The sequence below is a fragment of the Psammomys obesus genome, unplaced genomic scaffold (genome assembly GCF_907164565.1).
Source record: "Psammomys obesus unplaced genomic scaffold, mPsaObe1.curated_primary_1811, whole genome shotgun sequence".
Lineage (NCBI taxonomy): Eukaryota > Metazoa > Chordata > Mammalia > Rodentia > Muridae > Psammomys > Psammomys obesus.
Genome location: NW_026585504.1, coordinates 4,065,489 through 4,080,886, shown reverse-complemented (window position 1 = coordinate 4,080,886; position 15,398 = coordinate 4,065,489). Strand labels below are relative to the sequence as shown.

The window sequence follows — 15,398 nt, the reverse complement described above, 5'->3', positions numbered from 1 at the left end:
CTTCCTTCCTTCCTTCCTTCCTTCCTTCCTTCCTTCCTTCCTTCCTTATAGGGTTTCTTTGTTTTGTAGCTCTTGCTATCCTAGAATTTGTTATGTAGACTAGGCTGACTTTGAACTCTCAGAGTTGGGATAAAAGGCATGTGCCACCATGCCCAGCCAGCCTTGAACTCTTCCTTCAATTCCCTAGTGCTGGAGTTTCCACCATGCTCAGCTCTTAATTTTTTTTTGGAAGGGTTAAAGAAAAGTGGGGCAAATAAAATATGAATATAAATGTTTGAACTTTCTGTCAAAACTGTAATCAGACAGAGATGAGCTTGATATGGCAGACTAATGGCTGGGCTTAGTGACCTTCATTCCTCTCCCTGTCTGCCCTGTGTGCTTCCGGATGAGAAACCCTGCCAAGATCATCCTGTGCTACCTGAGGTCGCTTCTGTTAAGTGTCTAGTCACAGTGGTGGTGAGAACAGTCAACAATGCAATGGCGTTTGCTGTTACAGTGTAATCCAGTGGTCTGTCATTTATACTCCAGTTCTTCAGTGCTCTTTCTGGAGTGCTCCTGATTGTCAAAGCCATGGTTCCGGGGAAAGGTCCCCTTCAGGTCCCCTTAGGGAAGGTGGCTCAAGCCTCAGACCACATGCTTCCACAGCTGCTGGGTGTACGGCGCTTGCCCAGCACGTGTGTTTCCAGTCCTGGCTTGGATCCCCAGCACCACAAAAGCAAACAGAGTGGAAAAAAAAAATAGAACTTGTACATGGATGGAGAGAGAGAGAGAGTAGAAAGAATTTATGCTTCTTACAAGGTATGTGAGTTCAGATAATAAGCTGTATGAGAATACATGTAAAGTTTCTACTGTAGAATGACTTCTGCTGGATTTGGGAGAGAGGCCTTTCCTTGGATGTATGCCAGAGCAGCCAGTGCTCTCGACCATGGAGCCATCTCTCCAGCTCCACAGCAGTTTTGTCTGTTTTGTTTTTTTCCAGACAGGACTCACAGGGATCCACCTGCCTCTGCCTCACAGGTGCTGGGATTAAAGGCATGTGCCACCATGCCTGGCCTCCCCACAGCAGCTTTTATAATAAAGTTTTACTTTTTGTTTTAAAAAGTAGAAATAGGGCTAGGCTTGGTGGCACACACCTTGATCCTGGCACTTAGGAGGCAGGTGCAGGCAGATCTCTGTGAGTTCAAGGCCAGCCTGGCCTACAGAGTGAGTCAGGACTGTTATACCTGCCTTAATAATCAAACAAAAAAAGTAATATGCAGCAAAATATAAAATTAAACATAAGGCCAGATATAGTGGCAGTTCGTATAATTCTAGCGCTACCCACAGGGGGATTGTACAAGTTCAAAGCTAGCTGGTCTACATAGCAAATTTTATATGAAATGTATGAAATAATTAGGATTTACACACAGCTTCTCCTACAGGTAGTCTCTGTAAGCAAGTTCTGTAAGTCCGCTAATAAATAAATAAATAAATAGATCTTTTAAAAAAGTTATTCAGAACAGATGATATATTTACTTGAAAATAATTTTAAAAGGAAAATGAAAAACACGGGCAAGTTCATGAAATAAAGTGGGGACTTCTGTGTGATAGTGACGTCCTGGCCACAGCATCTCACAGGACAAGCATCCACTTCTGTCACCCTTGGTCTGATGACGTGGAGGCTTTTGCTCCAGACACCTTTAGCCTAGCCTTGTTTTCATCTCCAGGGGTAGTCTGGATAAAGAGCCCTAGGAGGGAAAAGCCATCCTGGTGTGCTGCTCAAGTAGCGAATGATGTCATAGCCATTTGTAGCCTTTGGGAAAATCTCTCACCTTCGTAGTTTCATCAGCTAAGAAAATTAATTATGGATCTAGCCATTGTATACATACTAATTATGAGGTTTTAAAAAGTGCATGGAAATCTATGACTGGCATTGTTATTTAGGCTGTAAGGTATAGTTTGGTGAAGGTTCGTCTTCTTAATGTGGAGAGAGTTTGGCTACCTGTGGGGAGTAATAAGAAATTATCACAAACCAAATGGATTTAAATGACACATGTTGATCATGCCCCAGTTTTGGAGGTTAGAAAGCCTGGAGGGCTTCGCTTAGCCGCATGATTCTGGCCTGGTGGTAAAGTTGAAGCCTAGGCGGAGGCAGAGCCTGCACAAATGAGAAGCCATTGCATGACTTTTAGCTCGTCTCTGCTTCTTCTGCTGAGACCCCGGTCTAGGGCGTCAGAGTGTCCTCAAAATATCACACACACACACACACAGAGAGAGAGAGAGAGAATAGGAATATGAGGATCTGGGCATCAGTTCTGAAATACTGTGTAAGCCATAGAGACCAACACTGATAGTGCACCATGAAAGCGAAGTTTCCAGGCCATGAACAACGTCAGGCCTGGGCACGGGCTTTGGTCAGGCGACACTGCCCCTAGCTGAGAGTCACTGCCCGGTTCCGGTAAACCAAGTTACTGCAGCTGGTTTTGTGTACTTGAGTGACAACATGCAGAGCTTTGTGTTTTCTCGAAGGTCAGAGGTCAGACACCCGAAAGTGGGGCTCAGGGACTCAGGAGACTTCTATCTTTTAATTTTGAAATTTTAGCCAGAACAGGACCAGAGCTCCAGGAGCAAGGGACAGTCCCCTTCCCTCCCATTTTGTTGTCCACCACAGGGCCACTAGCCTGACTCGGGCTGTGGGATATCCACTCGGAAAGCTTGTTTTCAGTGGAACTATCCCGGAAACAGCAGAGGTTTTAGACCAGAACGGTGATCAGCTCACTCCTTAGCTATCTGGCATCTGCTGGTTCTTCCGGGGATTGTGTCGCTCCGTTTCAAGCTACAGTTGCCACACTCAGAGCCCTGCAGCCTGGTAAGCCAGTGGCATGCAAGTGTGTGGGGGGCGGTCCTGACCCCACTGCTCCTGATCCCTGGAGATGTGGCCTCTTTTGCTTCTTCGTGGCTGACCAGGTTTCAGGCTGAGGCTGGGCTGCCTGCTGGACTCTGGTGCCCCCTCCTGTCCAATCTGAGGCTGGCATCAATTTAGGATGCCGGGTTATGCATTTCCTAGAGTTCTGCTTCCTTCTCAATTTATTGAGAAAAATGACACAAGTTTCTCCCCTGCCATGTGGCCCATCTGCTTCCAGCCATCACGGTGGTGGTCTCTGCGCTTGTCCACACCGTCCTCTGCTGCCTGCTTGTCACCCAAATCACACGGCTGTCCCCCAGCCTGAGGGTTTGTGCTTGTTCTGTTTGTTGGTTTTAAGTCTCAAGTATCCCTGGCTGACTTTGAATTCTCCTTCCTCTTTTTTAGACTTATTTTAATTTTATGTATATGGATATTTTGCCTACATGTACGTCTATGCAGCAGCTGTGTGCCTGGTGCCCACGGAGGCCAGAAAGAGGGCACTGGCTCCCCTGTGACTGAGGTTATGGACTCCTAACTGTAAGCTACCCAGTATGGGTTCTGTGAACGCATGTCCTCTGGAAGAGCAGCCAGCGCTCTTAACTGCTGAGCCACCTCTCCAGCCCTGAGTTTCCACGTTTATATGTTACCACATTTTGACTTCTTAAGAAAAATCTGCAGTCTAATTTTTTTCAAATTATCATGCGTAATGATGTATGTGTGTATTTCAGGGACTTTTCAAAAAGTTATTAAAAATACATTTCTTTCTTTCTCTCTCTCTCTCTCTCTCTCTCTCTCTCTTTCTCTCTCTCTCTCTCTCTGTGTGTGTGTAGGGAGTCAGAAGACAACTTGGGAAGGCACGTCTCTTTTCCACCGGGTGGATTCCAAATATTGATCTCAGGTCACCAGGCTGGCTGCAGGTTCCTCAACCTGCTTAGCTCTTTTACCAGCCCCTCAAAAAGTTTTAAAATAGGAAAGTTGGTGCTCGCTTCGGCAGTACACAAACTAAAATTATAGTGATACAGAGATTGGCATGGCCCCTGCACAGGAGTGACATACAGAGTGATGAAACAGTCCATATTTAAAAAACAGAAAAGTTATTGATTCACTTTGATGCTGTATTTTCTAAGCTTTAAAATGTTTTGTTTTGAAGAAATCTCATCTGATAAGACAATAAGCGTTCTGACCTATAGGCGTCAGCACAGGCCCCCTTCGTCAGGCCCAGCATGGCCACTGCGTACCTCCCCTCCCACTGGGAGTGAAACCGACTCTAAAGAGTAAAGCTGTTTGGGTGGCCTCTACAGAAACGTCCTCTGAAGTTCGCACACACCTGAATAGTCATGAGCACAGTCATTCTATCTCTGTCCGTCTGGGCAGGGAGGCACACTGGCTCATGGGAGACTGAAGTACTGAGGGTTGCCTATTTCCTGAATTTTGGAGATTGGAAATGTAGATGATGTGCTGAATGCCAGATCTCAGAATTTGGGTCACCCAGCTTCCGTTCTGAGCCAGAGAACCATGAGGTTCCGGGGCAGTCTCCTGTGTGGACCCACTAGTTCCATAAGGCCTTTAAATCCGAAACCCATGGCTTAGTCACAGTGGCCGTACGTCACGTGCTCCAGGCATGACCACCCCATTGGACGGCTCACGAAGAACAGTCCCAACATGGGAAGGCCTGTTTTAATAAGGAAACAGATGAACTTTTCTAACGGCCTAGAAGTTTTTACAAGACTATATTAGTCTGTTATCTTTATTTGGTGACTATTTAAAAAAAAAAAAAAAAAAAAGCTCTTAATTGCTACAGCATTTTAAGTTGAGAGATTTCCCACACATGCTCCCTCACATACGCAGCTCTCCCCGCCGCTGTGACATGCTTTTTGCAGTCGGCAGAGTGCGCGGGTCACAGGTGGGTGCGCTAGGCGTGTGCAGCCTGTGGATTTGGACACGTGTAAACACACTATCGACCAGTGTGTTATTATGTTGCTTAACTTTCTCCTTACTGTCAAATTTAGAGGAAGAAGGTTTTGTGGCTCATGATTTGAGAGGTTTCTGTGCATGGTTGCTTGGGCCTATGAGCTTGATTAGATTCTCATGGGAAGCAGGGCACCGTGGTTAGGACTCGCTGAGAAGCGGGCCAGGCAGACAGTTACCCAGAAGGCAGGACAACCTGCAGAGCAGGGAGTCCCCGAGGAGCTGTCCCTCCCCACGAAGTCTCCCTCTGAGGACCACAGTCATCTGAACAGCGCTGGCCAGGGGAGGGCCAGGCATTGAGACAAGGGCCTGTAGGGGGTGTTTCATATCAGCACACAGCCATGTATGTGGATGAGAATGTATGTACCTGTGTGCAATGTGTGTGTTCATGTATGTGGGTGAGTATGTATGTACCTGTGTGCGCATGTGTGTGTTCATGTATGTGGCGAGTATGTATGTACCTTTTTGCACATGTGTGTTCATGTATGTGGGTGAGTATGTATGTACCTGTGTGTACATGTGTCTGTTCATGTATGTGGGTGAGCATGTAAATACCTGTATGCACATGTGTGTTCATGTGTGTGGATGAGTATATATACTTGTGTGCACATGTGTGGACACAGCAGACAGCCCTGGACAAAGTCCTTTGAGGCAGGGTGTCACTGGTCTGCAGCTCCCCATTTAGAGGAGAGCTGGCCAGTGAGCCTGGGATTACAAGTGTGGACTTGTGCCGCAGCGCTGAATGAGTCCTGGGGGCTATAACCAGGTCTCAGGCCTGCGAGGCCAGCCGGTGCTGCCGGGGCTGCCTCCCAGCTGTCAGAGTCAGAGCTGGCGATCGCAAGCTTTTTTAGAGGGCCCTTCCACTGCTCCTTGGTAACTGCGGTGGAGTGAGAATGGCCCCCTAGGCTCGGATGTCTGAACGTGTGGTTCCCAGCTAGTGGCACTGTTGGAAAGGGTTAGGAGGTGCGGCCTCTCTGGAGGAGGGGTGGATGTTGAGGCTCAGAAGCCCATGCCGGGCAGGCCCAGTCTCAGTGACTGTCCGCAACTTGTGGGTCAGTTGTGAATGCTCGCCTACTGCTCCAGTGCCATGGTTGCCTTCCTGTCACCATGCTCCCTGCCATGATGATCATGGGCAGACCCTCTGAAGCTGTAACCACACTCCCAACTGATGCTTTCTTCTATAAGCTGCCTTGGCCATGGTGTCTCTGCACAGCAACAGAACAGCAACCAAGACAGTACATTTTCTAGGAATAGAGTTTGAATATCACATTTCATTTTTTACTTATGTGTGTATGTGAGAGAGAGAGCTTTAATCAGTGCTGTGTATATGAAAGTATCCACAGAGGCTAGAAGAGGGTGTCATCCCCCTGCCGCTTGAGTGTCAGGCACTTGTAAGCTGCCCAATATGGGTGCTTGGGCCAGAGCTCTGGCCTCTGAAGAGCAGCAGGAGCTCTTAACCACTGAGCCATCCCTCCAGCCACCCCACCCCTCCTTTAAAGTAGAGAATAGAAATGTATTCCTTGACTAGGTAAACCTCCCAGGCAGGTGAGCAAGCAGCCTCTTGGCAACCCAGGTTCCTTCCATCATATGGCTCCCAGGCCTTGCCATTACTCATGAAATCAAAACCACAAAGAACATGGATGAGTGGGCAAGATATCTTTACCAGGCCATGGCTTTCAGGAACACACGTCATTTTTGACCACATTCCAGAGGAGAGGACACAGGGGCCACCCATGTCTAGCTCTTTGTTAAAGGACGAATGGTGTGATGTGACTAGGGAACTATCTCAGAGCTAGTGCTTGTGATATAAATATCTCCTGTCCTCTCCACCAGCCATAACTGGCGACTTCAGGACAAGTCCCTGCACCGCACAGAGCTGCCTGGTACAGTCAGTGTGGAGCAGCAGGCTGAAAGGGAGACCTGGTTGTCCACCTTGTCGTCAGAAGATAAAGCTTTTTTTTTTTTTCTTTTAAGATTTATTTATTTATTTATTTCATGTAGATAAGTGCCCTTCTGCATGGATACCTGCATGCCAGAAGAGGGCATCAGATCCCAGTGGTTGTGAGCCACCACATGGTTGCTTGGAATTGAACTCAGGACTCCTGGAAGAACAGACAGTACTCCTAACTGTTGAGCCATCTCTTCAGCCCCTAATTATTTCTTTCTTTAGACAGGGTTTCGCTATGTAGCTTGGCTGGCCTCACTATGTAGATCAGGCTGACCCAGAAACCACAGAGATCTGTCTGTTCCTGCTGCTTGAATGCTAGGATTAAAGTGTGAGCCAATACCCTGGCCAAGGCTGAATTTCACTGGGGGACTTTCTGGAACAGTTTAACAGCAGAGTGTCTTCTGTGAGCTGCTGGGATCTGAACTCCAGCCCTCAGGGTTGAGCAGGGACCACCTTTAACTGCTCCTCTCTGTCCTGCTCCCCAAGCCCAGTTTCAACCACAGATATTGAGGTTTGCTTTCTCTGCTTTATTTTAGGATCCTAAAATTTCGCTGGCCTTTCTGAACCCTTGCATTGACATAGTTTTCTTCAGGTCTGCAGTGATTTGATTCTTGTGGGTTGGTTAGATGCCGCTGTGCTCACTGGGAGCCTTCCTAGCTTTCTTTGCAAATCATGGGATTGCTTGGCTAAATGATCCCCTTGTAAAGCACTACCCTGATTCCCTCCCCTTGCAGTCAAAGAATGTGTGTTCCTTTAAAACAAATGAGCAGTTTTCACCTTTTCTCTTGCCTCCTGTTAAGGTGAATGTGTGGGTCATCACTGACTGATGATGTTACCTGCCAGCTGCTCTCTTCCATGTAAAAGTTAAGTGTTCATGTAGTCATGGCAACATGCCTTTGATAGTGAGTGAACAATGCAGAAATGGACCAGTCCGCCAGTCCTGTCTCTTGTGCCTGGGACACAGCGTGAGGCCATTCTGGGAGAGAGCAGCGTTGGGTCAGGCCGTCAGTACAGCTGGCCCCGTTAGCTCACACCCACTCGGAGGCAGCCGCCCCTGGCTATGTTTCCAAGAGCTCATTACTAGATTCCTCATTATAGTCTTGGCTGAGCTGGCACATTTGGCAGCCCATGGTGCAAATGAGAAAGATATGAGTCTGACTAGGGTGCATTTTCCCTTCCTGTCTTTCTCCAGAAGGGGAGGAAGTACTTGCAAGGGAAGTTACTTCTGATATTAATAGGCATTATGGTTGGCCTCAAAGGCAGCCTGGGTTAAGATTGCAAGATGCCATTTAAAACAAACAGCGGGGTGTGCCATGGGGCTGTTACATCACAGGCAGTTCTCATTCTACAGAATGCTGTTTCTATGATCTTATCTGCTGCAAGAGACCTTAAACTACTAGTTAGCATTTTAGAAATTTGCATAGTGAGCACTAGAGCACTAGCCATTATGAACTGATTGAGTTGGGGCGTTCTGCACCCTTGGGGCTTGAGGAAGCACTCAGAGGGACCCAGGCCTGGAGGAAGGAGATGCTGCTCACGGCCTGGAAAAGGCCCCAGCGGCCAGCTGGCAGAAAGGAGGGTTTTCTTTGCTGTTTGTGGCTGTGAACTGGCTGCAGGTTGGTCTGTCTAGGTTTTTCTTTTGATTCTCTTGTTGAGCTGTGGTCAAGCCATTTATTATTTGTAGCTAGTAACAAAATTCAACTCTTCACTGTTGAGCTCCTTCAGGAAGAATTACCTGGTTTTATCATCTACAGCCTCAGCTCTCCCTTTTCATCTTGAATAGCTATTTTTAATGTTTCTTAATGTTGTGAGTTTTCTTAGGAAGATAACCATGGTTTGACAGCAGAGCTAATCATGATTTATCTTTTGTTTTGAGAGAGGATTTCATGCAGCTGAGGCTGGCCTTGAATTCTGCATGTAGCCAAGGATGACTTTGAACCCCCAATCCTCCTGTCTTCAGCAATTTATGGTAGTGAATACTGCTTCTTCTCGGCTGCCTGTGTATAGTTATTTCTTGTCTGAGGTGGGGTTTGTATAGGATAGTGAGATACTCTCAGGTGACTTCACTTTAACAGTCTGAACAAGTTGCTGCAAGTCTGCAGCAAGCAGCCAGACTGTTTTGGGGATGCTTATATCTTTTCTACAACTGCTGGTCTGTGGGCTCACTCACTACACCATGACCTCTGCATCTCTTTCACCTTTCACGCCTGTTTCCTTTTCCAGAATTCCTTACCCTTCTTATCTGGAGAAACACTGAAAATAACCAGCCCAACTGCTCTCATTTCTGCAGTTCTCCTTTCCTCCAATCAGGTACCGTGACAGCCGAACGGCTTTTTACGGCTTCACTAGGTATAGCTCATGAGGTGACCTTGCTGGTCCTTCTGGTAACTGCTGCCTTACATTAGATCATCCTCTTGTGGGCAGACAATCATATTTCTCTACTTTTTTTTTTTTTTTTGGTGCCCCACGGTTGCCTGGGAAGGTGGTCTTCCCAAATGTAAAGGTTAGAAGTGAAACGACAGTAGAGGCACATAGCAAGCTGAGAATGAGCCTGATACTTAGGATCAGTAGCGTCCCCTGCTTGTTTTTATCACTGACTAACTGTATCACATGTCCTGCGTAACCAGGCTACTCTTTGTATCCAGCCCTAACATCTATGTTTACTTTCTGCCATGTCCCCTCTTTCTTTCCAGAGGGCATGGGGGCAGAGGCCATATTTATGTTGCTCATCATGGAATCTCCAGGTCTTAGAATAGCATATGGAACTAGCAAGTTATTCATAAGTATTTTCATTTATATTTCCTATTTGTCTTTTTAAAAATTATTTTATTGTGTGTGTGTTGTGTGTGTTCTATGACATACATGTGGATGTCAGAGGACAGCTTTTGAAGTTGGTCCTCTTTTTTCACCTTTCTGTTAGTTCCAGGGATTGAACTCATGTCACCAGACTTTCCCAGCAAGGAAAACCATCTCACCAGAAGTCATTTGTTTATTGTAATAAGTTAATTAGTTTCTTTATTTTTTATTTTTATTTGTCACTCTGGTTTTTTGAGACAGGGTTTCTCTGTGTAGCCCTGGCTGTCCTGATACTCAATTTATAGATCAGACTGGCCTTGAATGCAGAGATTCACCTGCCTCTGCCTCCCGAGTGCTGGGATTAAAGGTTTGTACCACCATGCCACCTTTAATTGTAGTTTGTTGAGTAGTGGTGCTACATAAAATATATTTAGTAAAGCCTATTTAGTAAATTGTGAAATTGACATCATTTTATATTACTCACTATTGTGACAGATTTTGTTACTAATGACTGGCAATTCTTTTTAAAGGTCATAAATGATGTTTAATAACCTAAAAAATTATCTTTGCAAACAGGAAGCAGCAACATAGCCTCAAAACCTTAATGTATTTAAGCCCTGCATGGCCCAATAATCTTTTCATCTGCCGTTTCTCCCAGGTCTAATAATCTGAAAAAAGCTTCTGGGAAGGAAATTGAACACACACTTTGAGATAACAGAGCCCTATGAAGCTCATAAACTGAGCATATTAGGAAAAGATACTGATCAAATATAAAAGCAAAAGGCAATTAGCCCAAAGGGACTAAGGAGGATTATATAAAGTGAGAATCTGGAAAACTAAAGTGAGCAGATGGTCCTAATGAACCGGGAAGATGGCCTTTGGTGCCCGTTGTAGCAGCTTTCGCTGGTGCATCTGTACAGACTAACTGCCTCTTGTCTGCCTGGTCACCTAAGCTGCAGCCGTGGGGCTTGTAGCAGATGCTGTTAAAAGCTCAAGCCTGTTTGATCTCTTTCATTAACGTACCAGTGAGTGCCTGGGTTTATGCAGCTCATTTGATTTATTTTGATTCAATTAATTATAATTATATGATGTGTTTTACTTGGCAGCTTGTCCTGTATAATATAGTTTGCTTTTAACTGCAGCATTATTCCTTCTGCCTTTCTTGATAAACAGACTGTTTTTTTAGAAAAAAAAAAAAAAAGTTTAGGGGATATCTGTGAAAGTAATTTTTGTTGTTGTTTGTTTTGTGCAGTGTTGTGGTTTGTTTTGTGCAGTGTGTGTGTGTCTTTTTTTGAAGTGTCCTGCTCTAGCCCAGGCTGACCTGGAACCCAGTGGTCCAAGCTGGCCATGGACTCTTGGTAGTCTCTGTACCTCCGCTTCCCATGTGCTGAGATTATAGGCCAGAGCCACCATACCTGAAGATATTTATTTCACTTATTAGTTTATTATTGTGTGTGTGTGTGTTTCTAAGCCAGGGTCTAATGTCTTCCCTTCCCAAGTGCTGGGATTGCAGACCTGTGTCCACACTCAGCTCAGTTCCTTGAAGTCTTCTCCTGGCACCTCTGTCTCCTATGCTCTCCAGTCTGTAAGAACGGGGTTGAGCTGTCAGCAGCCCACCACCCTTCTCATTTCTTTTGGTTCTTTCGGGACTGAGAGTTTGTTGACGCCACCTACCTCACCTGTCATTTTTTTACCCAAGGTCAGGCAGTGTGGGTGTGTCTGACAGTGACTGACTTTGAACAAATAGGCAACCGCGCTATTGCTGCCCTTGCTCAGTCTCGATCTGAGTAATCCTTTTGACACCTTCTTCTGTGAGTCGGTCAGCCTCTCTCCTTCAAAGTTTCCTGGCTTCCATGCTCATTGTAGAAGATCAAGAAATATACAAAAGCCTGAAGAGAAAGAAAACACCCGGAATTTCTACACAGTAGGGAATTCTTATTCTATTTTGTTGGTTTTTCTTCTTTTGCAGTTCCTGTTATACCTTTGCTCTTGTTTCTCTGTCCTCTCCCACTGTATACCTTCTGTCTTCATGTCTTTTTCGTGTCTGTGTGTGTGTGTGTGTTTCTAAAATAAGCCCAGGCTAGCCTTAAACTCACAGTTGCCTCCTGAGTTCTGAATTAAAGGCCTATGTCACCATGCCTAAATCTACCCTCCTCCTCCTCTTCTTTTTCATTCGTTTGTTTTTGTGGGGGGTGGGAGGGTGTTGAGACAGGATTTCTCTGTGAACTCACTCTGTAGGCCAGGCTGGCCTCCCAGTTGGAGATCCGCCTGCCTCTGTCTTCCCAGTGCTGGGATTAGAGGCGTGTGCCCCGAGCCTGGCCCCAACTCTGCTTTCTTAAGGCATCTTGAAGAAAGCGGGCACTGCATGTTGCCAACTCCATTTTCCTTCCTTCATCCTCAAGAGGCTCGCTCTGCAGACCAGGCTGGCCTTGAATTCACAGGGATCTGCCTTCCCCTGGCTCTCGAGCGGTGGGAGTGTGCACCACCGCTGCCTGGCTGCTTACATTCTTGAGATGACGGTGGCTAGTGTCCGTGTCACTGGCCAAGTTAACAGAAAAAGACAGGGCTGGCAGGCTAGCCCAGTGGTCCTTGCTATCGGTCCTGAGGACTGGATCCAGTCTGTGGAGCCCATGTGGAGGAAGGAGAGAACGAGCCCTGAAGTCGTACTCTGCGTCCACACGAGGGGCATGAGACTTGCACACATGCTCGCACACGTGTCTCCTAGAACATGATAAATGTAAAAATCGAGAAGTCTGATTCGTCAGAGCAGAGCCGTGCTGCTTGCTACTGCTCCCATCCCGGTCTCTTCTTCTGTCTTCTTGGAGGCAGCCTCGGAGCCAAGACCTTTTTCTCCAGTCAGTGCTAGAAATCAAACCCATGCCTTGCCCAGAGGAGAACCACTGAGCTACACTTGCAGTCCTCATCCATGTTGGTGTCCTGTTGTTTTATATTTTTAGTGTACAGAATAGGAGTGTTACTGTGACAATTTCATATCTCTCTCTCTCTCTCTCTCTCTCTCTCTATATATATATATATATATATATATATATATATATGTCTATATCATCACAACTTTCTTCTATGTGTCTGTCCTTTCCACATTATATAACCCTTCTGCTGTTATGATTTAGACTCTTTCTTCTCCCCTCACTAGGCTCCCTTCACTTTAGTGGGAGCGAGTACACTGTACACTGTGCGTTCCTGTGTCTGTGTGAATGCATGTGTGTTCGTGTGTGTGCGTGTGTGTGTGCATGTATGTGCGTGTGTGTGCGCATGCGTGTGTGCGTGCATCCATGTGTGTGTGTGTGTGTGCATGCATGTGTGTGTGTGTGCATGCGTGTGTGTGTGTGCATGCATGTGTGTGTGTGTGCACGTGCGTGTGTGCGTGCATCCATGTGTGTGTGCGTGTGTGTGTGCATGCATGTGTGTGTGCGCGTGCGTGTGTGCATGCATCCATGTGTGTGTGTGTGTGTGTGTGTGTGCATGCATGTGCGTGTGTGTGCGCGTGCGTGCGTGCGTGTGTGCGTGCGTGCATGTGTGTGTGTGTGCGCATGCATGTGTGTGTGTGTGTGCATGTGTGTGTGTGGTCTCTCAGTGAACCTGACGCTCATTGCCTCCCTGACTCTGCCTCCCAGTGCTCAGGTCACAGTAATGCAAAGCCATGCCCGGCTTGTTTTTTGTTTGTTTAGATTTTCATCTGAGGCTGGGGACTCAGGTCCTTAATACTTGTGTAAGAAGACCTTTACACACCCAGCCATCTTCTCAGCCTTTATTATTTGTTTAATTGACACTTTGAAGCTTTGATCAGAGAACTAGTGTTTAGTGATACAAGCACAAGGCACCCCAAGCTCACCCCTCTGGGTCCCCTTCTCATTTGCCTAATGTTTGGAGTGAGATAGCTTTCTCTCTTTAAAAAGTTTATGAAAAAAATACAGAGTGGGTAGGGATGATGATGATGATAATAATACAGAAAAAAATACAGAATGGGTAGGGATGATGATGATAATAATAAAACAAGGCAAAACCACGATCAAAGTGACAATGCCTGTAATTCCAGAAGGTAGGTCAGGAGTTCAAGACCAGTCTTGACTACATAGCATGTTCAAGACCAACCTGGACTACAAGAGACTGTTTCAGCAAAACCAAGAAAAAACAAGTCCCTAGAGTTCACAGCTAGCCAGTCCTTAGCAGCCTTCCCTTAATCACCCCAACCCATCCTTTTCTACCCCTGTAGACAGAAATCTTCTATAAATAACCAGTTGAATGTGTTTCACAGCATGCCTCAGCCTATTTGGATGGCTATAACAAAATACCACAGATTAAATAGCTTGTAAATTAAAAAAAAATTAAAAATAAAAAGCCTTTTGCTTACAATTCTGATGGCTGGTAAGTCCAAGGTCAGGGCCAACAGATTTGTTGTATGATGAGCCTCTGGTGCCTGGCTCACAGATGAACCTACTAGCTGTGTCCTTAAGCAGTGGAAAAGGGCTGTCTGAGCTCTCCTTTATAAAGTCACTAATATGTCACTCGTAAAGGCTCCTCCCCTACGACTTAATCACTTCCTAAAGGCCCTACTTTTAGCACCTTGGGATAGGATTTTAGCATATGAACCTGAGGAGACACACACTTGCCGCCCAAGCATCCTGTTATTTATTGCTGAACTTAGAAACCCAAACCTCCCTTCTGTGTGGGAGAGAATGCAGGTTGTGTTCGTTTTGAGAAAGGAAGTGGGACCAGAAGCCGAAGCACTTGATAGGGACTGAGCTGGGACCAGATATTTGCTTCTCGTGCCCCCCCAGCTTTCCAGGTCTTCCTCGCTCCCTAAAACACCGTGGGTAGGACATGCTTTCAGCAAATGACAACCCGAGGAATATAAACAAAATAACCTGTCTGCCCTGAGTGCAGCAGGGCCTGGTGGGGGCCAGCTGGGCCTCAAGGCATCAGCACCGTGTTCCCAAGTAGCATCAGAGACCTGGGGTAGAGAAGGAGAGGGAGAGGAGGACACCTGTCTGGCACTGTAGAGGTACTAGGGCTTTCAGCAACGTGGCTGGTGGAGGAGGGGCACAAACGGCTCTCAGAGCCAGGTCACTTGAAATTGCAGACATTGAGGGAGGAGGCTCTGGAGCCCTCTGGTCTCTCTGTGACTGTCAGTGTGGAGCTGACAAATGGAAGTTCTCTTCAGTGTTGTGCAGGAAATGCTGCAGAGTCCCGTGTGAATAAAGTGGTTCTCATAGCTTAGCTTGTGAACCACAGAATTCACTTTCGTTTTCTTCTGTGGTCTCTTAGTAAAAGCATGTGGCCCACAGTGTTAGTCTGCATATAATACCATGATGGTTAGAGTAAAATGAAAATTCAGCTTCTGAACCTGACAGTGCCTGAGCTGAAAATTGATTCATTTTCAGCCTCTTCCCCATTCTTACTATGAGCTGGTTTAGGGGGGTTTGTTGCTGTTTTGGGGACAGTTTCACTATGTACCCTTAGCTAGTCTGTGTAGACCAGGCTCGCCTCAAACTCACAGAGCTCAGCTTGCCTCTGCCTCTCTGCCTCTACTGCTTTTGTTTTTTGTTTTTTTTTTTCTCAGCAATATAAGCTGCTTTGCTGGTGTAGCTGAGGCTGAGGCCTGTGGAGGTTTTAGTGTGTTCATAAAGTTGTTTTTTTTTTCCAGCTCTTCATAAGGTTGGATGAACACTGTAGAAAATTCCATGTAAATGTTCCTTGCCTGATTAACCAGAAGGAGATTGGGGTTGATTTTTCTGTCTGATGTAAGATGTTGTAAAAAACAATTTGGATTCATTTGATAAA

At 46.2% G+C, this 15,398-nt stretch overlaps 1 protein-coding gene, 1 long non-coding RNA gene and 1 other non-coding gene across 6 annotated transcripts in view; all 3 read left to right on the top strand.

The window, feature by feature from the left end:
* Positions 1-15,398, top strand: part of Shld1 (shieldin complex subunit 1) — a 59,129-nt gene that overhangs the window by 17,295 nt on the left and 26,436 nt on the right. The gene's annotated exons all lie outside the window — the stretch shown is intronic.
* LOC129673546 (uncharacterized) lies at positions 2,773-3,653 on the top strand. Its single transcript, XR_008719669.1, has 2 exons — positions 2,773-2,848; positions 3,290-3,653. It is a non-coding gene; the product is annotated as an uncharacterized LOC129673546 (long non-coding RNA).
* On the top strand, positions 3,863-3,966 carry LOC129675446 (U6 spliceosomal RNA). Its single transcript, XR_008719936.1, has one exon. It is a non-coding gene; the product is annotated as a U6 spliceosomal RNA (small nuclear RNA).